The sequence below is a fragment of the Chrysochloris asiatica genome, unplaced genomic scaffold (assembly GCF_000296735.1).
Source record: "Chrysochloris asiatica unplaced genomic scaffold, ChrAsi1.0 scaffold00450, whole genome shotgun sequence".
Classification (NCBI taxonomy): domain Eukaryota; kingdom Metazoa; phylum Chordata; class Mammalia; order Afrosoricida; family Chrysochloridae; genus Chrysochloris; species Chrysochloris asiatica.
Genome location: NW_006408968.1, coordinates 381,814 through 387,813, shown reverse-complemented (window position 1 = coordinate 387,813; position 6,000 = coordinate 381,814).

The following is a 6,000-nucleotide window of genomic DNA, read 5'->3' as shown; positions in this document are numbered from 1 at the left end:
TTTCCAAGGCTGTAAATCTTTACGGGAGCAGAACGCCTCATCTTTCTCCCGCGGAACAGCTGGTTGTTTCGAACTGCTGGCCTTGTGGTTTGCAGGCCGATTCGTAACCATAGACTACGCTACAGTTAATTCTTACTTCATAAAATTAATTTGGGCATTTTCCATCCTTTTGTATATTCTGAAATACTTTGAATAGAATTAGTGTCAGCTTTTTTCTGAATGTTTGGTAGAATTCATCAGTGAAGCCTAGACTTTTATTTGTTGGATGTTTCTTAATGATTTGATCAATTTCTTCTTTTGTTACGGATCTATTCAAATTTTCCATTTCTGTCGTGTTAGATTAGGTAGGTAGTGTGTTTCTAGAAATTTGTCCATTTCTTCAAGGTTTCCAATTTGTTAAGAGTATAGGTCTTCATAGTATTTTATTATCCCTTTTTATTTTGGTTGGATTTGTTGTAACATTACCCTTTTAATTTCTTATTTGTGTTATTTGCATCTTCTCTATCTTTTCCTTTGCTAGATTTGCCAGTGGTTTGTCAGTTTTATTAATCCTTTCCGTTTCTTGTCTTTTTGATACTTTCTATTATTTTTCTGTTTCTGTTTCAGGTATTTCTACTTTGATCTTTATTATTTCTTTTCTTCTGGTGATTTTAGGCTTACTTTGCTACTCTTTTTCTAACTGTTTGAAATGTTGGGTTAACAAGTTGATTTTGATTCTTTCTACTTTCTGTGTGCACATTTATTTATTTATTTATTTTGTTATGCGCCGTGGAGTCGGTTCCGACTCATAGCGACCCTGCACAGGGTTTCCGAGGCTGTAAATCTTTACGGGAGCAGAAAGCCTTATCTTTCTCCTGCGAAACAGCTGGTAGTTTTGAACTGCTGACCCTGAGGTTAACAGCCTGATTCGTAACCACTACTGGAAAATCTTTGGAAAATCAGGGGAGTATCTTGTGCATGTAGATATCTGAGCTTCAATCACAGGGAATGCTTTATTATTATTATTATTAAATAAATGTTTTATTGTGAATTGTGTGATAGTCTACATGGGAGAACATTAGTTTTACATTCATTCTATCATACATCGTTTCATTGGCATAGTTACCATCCTGTCCATGCATCCTCACCCAAACAAAGGGTATACCCTGCAAGCCTGCGCACCTCCTCAACCCCCACAGTCCTCAGCCCCTTTCCCTCTCTGGATCCCAAGTCCCCAGCCACTCCATCTCTTCACGTCGTCTTCTCTGCCTCCTGTGTACACATTTATTGCTATAAGTTGTCCCCTGAGCACTGCATTTGCTGTGTCCCCAAAATTTTGATACGTTGTGTTTTCATTCTCATTGAAGGAATTTTTTTCATTTATTTTTAAAATTTCTTCTATTACCTAGTAGTTTCTAAACTGGGTGTTATTCAATTTCCATGTATTTGATTTTTTTTCCCTTGATCTTCCTATTATTGATTTTTAATTTTATGATATGACCTGAGAAGATGCTTTGCAGTATTTCGTTGTATTATTAAAAGATGTTTTTAAATTTATTGAGACTTGCTTTGTGGCCTAACAAATGGTCTGTTCTAGAGAATGTTCCATGTGCACTGGAAAAAAATGTGTGTTGTACTGTTGTTGGTTTAAGTGTTCTGTATATGTCTGTGAGGTCAAGTTAGCTAATTGTGTTGTTTAGTTCTTCTGTGTCTTTGTTGAGTTTCTTTCTAGTTCTATCCTTCATTGAAAGTGGTGTATTAAAATCTCCTACTATTTCTTTAGAGTTGTCTATTTCTCTGTTCAATTCTGTTTAATTTATGTATTTTCAGACTCTTTCATTGGGCACATAGATATTTATTATGATTTCATCCTCTTGTTTAATTGACCCTTAAATCATGCTATAATATTCTTTTTCTCTTATGTTGGTTTTTACCTTAAAGTCTATTTTATTAGAAATTAGAATCGCCACTATAGCTCTATTTTCTATTGCCACTAGCTTGATATTTTCCCCTTCCTTTGAGTTTTAGTCTATTTTTGTCTTTGTGTGCAAGTTGTGTCACTTGTAGACAACATATAGATGGGTCTTGTTTTCTTTTCCATTCTGCTACTCCCTATTTTTTGAGTGGTACATTTAATCTATTTACATTCAGTATAATTATTGATAGGTATGAATTTATTGCTATCATTTGGCTGTGGGTTTGTGTGTGTGTGTGTGTGTGGTGCTCCTGGTTTCTTTGATCTACATAGTTTTCTGTGCTAATCTCTTTTTGGTTCGGGATTTTCTTTTCATTTTCTTCATTGTGTTAATAAATATTTATGATTTCCTCTTTTTATTTTGAAGAGGTTTATTAATTTTCTTTGAGGTTACAAATTTCTCCCCCAATTTACAAGTCTATTTTATCTTGAAATCTACTTGACTTCCTTGCCATTTAGAAGTTTTATAATTACATTATTCCCTGTTTTTGCTTTGTAATTATCTGTATTACAAATTGATATCTCTAGTTCCCTATTTTCAGTCTTGTTTGTTTTACCCTGAATATTTCTATATCTGACTTGACTTCTGGTATTTTTGTCATATATGTTAATCTCAGATTATTGTCTGCTATTACTTATTCTCTGTCCAAGCAACTCCCTTGAGAATTTTTATATGGAATTAGGCTGGATTTTTTAAAAAATTCCTTTAATTTTTGCTTATCTGGAAATGTCCACATTTGCCACCATATCTGAAGGAGAATACTTTAGGATGTATGATTCTTGGTTGACAATTTTTTTCTTTTCAAAATTATATATCTCTCATCTCATTGCCTTATTGCTTACATGGATTTTCCTGAGAAATCAGAGTTTAGTCTTATTGGTTCTCCTTTGTAGGAAACTTCATTTTTCCTGTGTGTTGATCTTCAGATTCTTCCTTTGCTTTTGATTTTAGAAAACTTGATTATTATATGCCTTGATGATTTTCTTTTGGGGTCTATCCTGTTAGGGTTCTTTTAGCTTCTTAAAATCAATCTTGTTGTTAGGGAAGTTTTCTTCTAACAACTCTTCAACAGTCTTCTGTGTGCTTTTATTTTGTTTCTTCCTGTTCTGGAATTCTGATCACACCTGTTATTCCTCTTGATGGTATTCCATATAATTTCTAGGCTTTCTTCAGATGTCTTCTCTTTTTTTCTTATTATTCCTCTAGTAGATTAGGACTAAGAGGTTTGTCTTGAGCTCACTAATTTAGCCTTCCATTAATTCAATGCATGGCTTTGCCTTTTCAATATATTATCTATTTCTTAAATCTTAGTATTAATCTTATGGATTTCTATTTGCTGTCTTTGTCTGGTTTCTAATTTTTCATTTATTTTGTCAGTTTGCTCTTTTAATGTTTCTCCTGAATTCTTCTAAAGTTTTTTTTTTCCGTGTTCACCATTTTACCTACAGTTTTCTTTATCTTTCTCTTAATCCATTGAATATAATTCTTTTGAATTCCTTATCAAGTCATTTTAATACTTTGTCTTCCTCAGAAACATTTTCTAGCTCTGTGATTTGGTCACTTATTTTAGCTACTCCATCTTGTTTCTTCGTGTGAACTGAAACTGTCTGTTGTCTTTGAAGCATTGTAGTGTCATTGTATTTGTATTTAATTGATGATTGTATGTGTGTGTGTTCTTAGGTATTCATCTAATGGTGGATGTGGTGGAGAATGGAAGTGTGTGTGCAGCTTCTGTTTGCTGATGTTGGCTGCTGTCTATCATTGGTCAGGTGGTATAGGAGTTGGTAGTGGCCCTTGCTCAGTGGGTGAGAGTGCAGGAGATATAGGCGTGGTTTAGCTGTTTGGTGGGCATTGTTACTGTTTCGCATCAGGTCAGGTAGGACAAGCAAAAGAAACACACACATATAAGAAACAAAATGTTGTTGTTTTATTTTTGATGGACAAGGTTGTTCACAGAATCTCTAGACCTGGTACCTGTTCCCTCTTGTTCTAAAAAGAGATTTCTAAGTGTAAGAAAAAGCATTAAAGAAAGAGTGGCACCCAATGGAGGCTTTCTCCGTGACTTACTCAAAAGGACTGAGAGAAAACTAGAAAGGTAAAGACTTTCCCTAGGTGCACTGACTTGTTTACTGCCCTCATCCCAGCTCACTAAAAATCCAGTCATGTGCTCTTGACACCTTTCCTGCACTTCCAGCAACTCTGAGATGGAGGTGAGTAAATGATAGCAAATCAGTGTAGAAAGTGGCAGATGCCCTGAAAGAGGGATGCTGAAAAACTGTCATGGCCAAGAGGAGGCACCAAGGAAATTTGATGACTAAATGCAATGTGAGATCCTGGATGGGATTCTAGGATGGAAAAAAGACATTAAAGAAAACCTGAGGGATCCAAATAAACTTTAGACTTAATCATGTATTAATATTGGTTTACTAGTTGGAAGAAATATATGTAAGATGTTAAAAATGTGTGGGAGTGTGGATTATGTGTGAACTCACTGTACTATCATCTTGACTTTTCTATAAAATTACTACTCTAAAAATGTATCTATTAATAAAAATGGTAGAGTAAAAAAAAGGCTAGAAAATGAAGTTCAGAGGAAGGAAAAGCTATTTTCAGTTTGAAGGGCATAGAAAGCTCATGGGAGAATTGGTTTGAGGGTTTAGAAGGCCTGTGCAAGCTGAAGTCTACCCACAGGAGTGGATCCTAGAGGTTGGATACTGAAGGGTAGATGAGGGGCTGGGGGAAGTAAGGATGGGTCATTAACATATGGCTGTGTCCCATCGTGGTAGAAATTGAGACCAGACTAAGCACTGTGGGTGCTGGAGGATTGGAAAAGCACCTAGTTAGAGTCAGTTTTGTTGTGATTGCCTGGGCCCTGTGGAGAGGGAGAGAAAGGAGGATTCAGAATCAGGAGTGTTCTCCTGCTGGAGTAGAGAGTGAAGAAGGCAGGACAGGGATGTGTCAATGCTCCAGTAACTGGCCTGATCTGACCAGAGGAGGCTGAGGTTTGCCTATCAGCTTATCAGTTGAGCATATTTCCATGGGTCAGGTCCTCTCTTGGCAAGCTGTTTCTTACCCGTTGGAATAGGATTCTAAGGTTCAGAGTATGCTGATTTGAGGGCAGCAGTGATAAGCTCAGGCATGTAATCAGATAGACCTGAGTGTGAATCATTAAAGTCTTTGCCTTTTAGAGCCTCGTATCCCTCATCTCCATATGAGAACCACATTCTCTCAGTATAAGGCATTGTGAAAATAAGATGAGATAAGGTATGGAGAGGATTTAGTGCAGTGGCAGTGGTCGTTTGCTCCAAAGCTGACCTCCTAGTAAAGTTCTGAGCTCTTACCCTGGAATTTGGGTACTTTGTCAAAAGGGTCTTCTCACTTACAGTTTTGGGATCATCTCTGTGCACAGAGTTGGGGGTGAATAAAGGGAATAGTGAGGGGGGTCAAAGAGTTTTGTTCTTTTGTATCATGGAGTTAATCCTGAGACCTGTAAGTACTGCACTGCAGTTGTGAAAACAGCTGACATTCAGGGGAACTTGAACTCAGTGCTACCCACCACCACTGACTTTCACCTTTTTTTTCTCTTAATTCCTCATTCCCCCTAAACCCAACAACCCCTAGTAACCTCTAACCTTTTGTATCAATGGACTTACCTATTGTAGATATTTCATTTAAGTGGTGTCATACGGTACTTGTCCTTTAGTGTCTACTTATTTCACTGAGCATAATGTTTTCTAAGTTCAACCATTTATTAGCAGGTGTCAGAACTTCATTTTTCTTTATGCCGGAGTAATAATCCATTGTACAATGTACGCTTTGTTTAGCCATTCTTCTGTTGGTGGAATCTTGGGTTGTTTTTACCTTCTGGTGATTGTGAATGACTTTCTGATCTTTTTGCTCACACAGTGAATTCCAGAAAATACCATGTTTGCTTCTGAATGCTAGAAGGCTAAGAGAAAATAATGGTGAAATTGTACTATTGTCGACATGGTTTTATTTTCAATCTGGTTTTATTTAGTGATGCTGTTGTTAAGTGCCAGAGTTA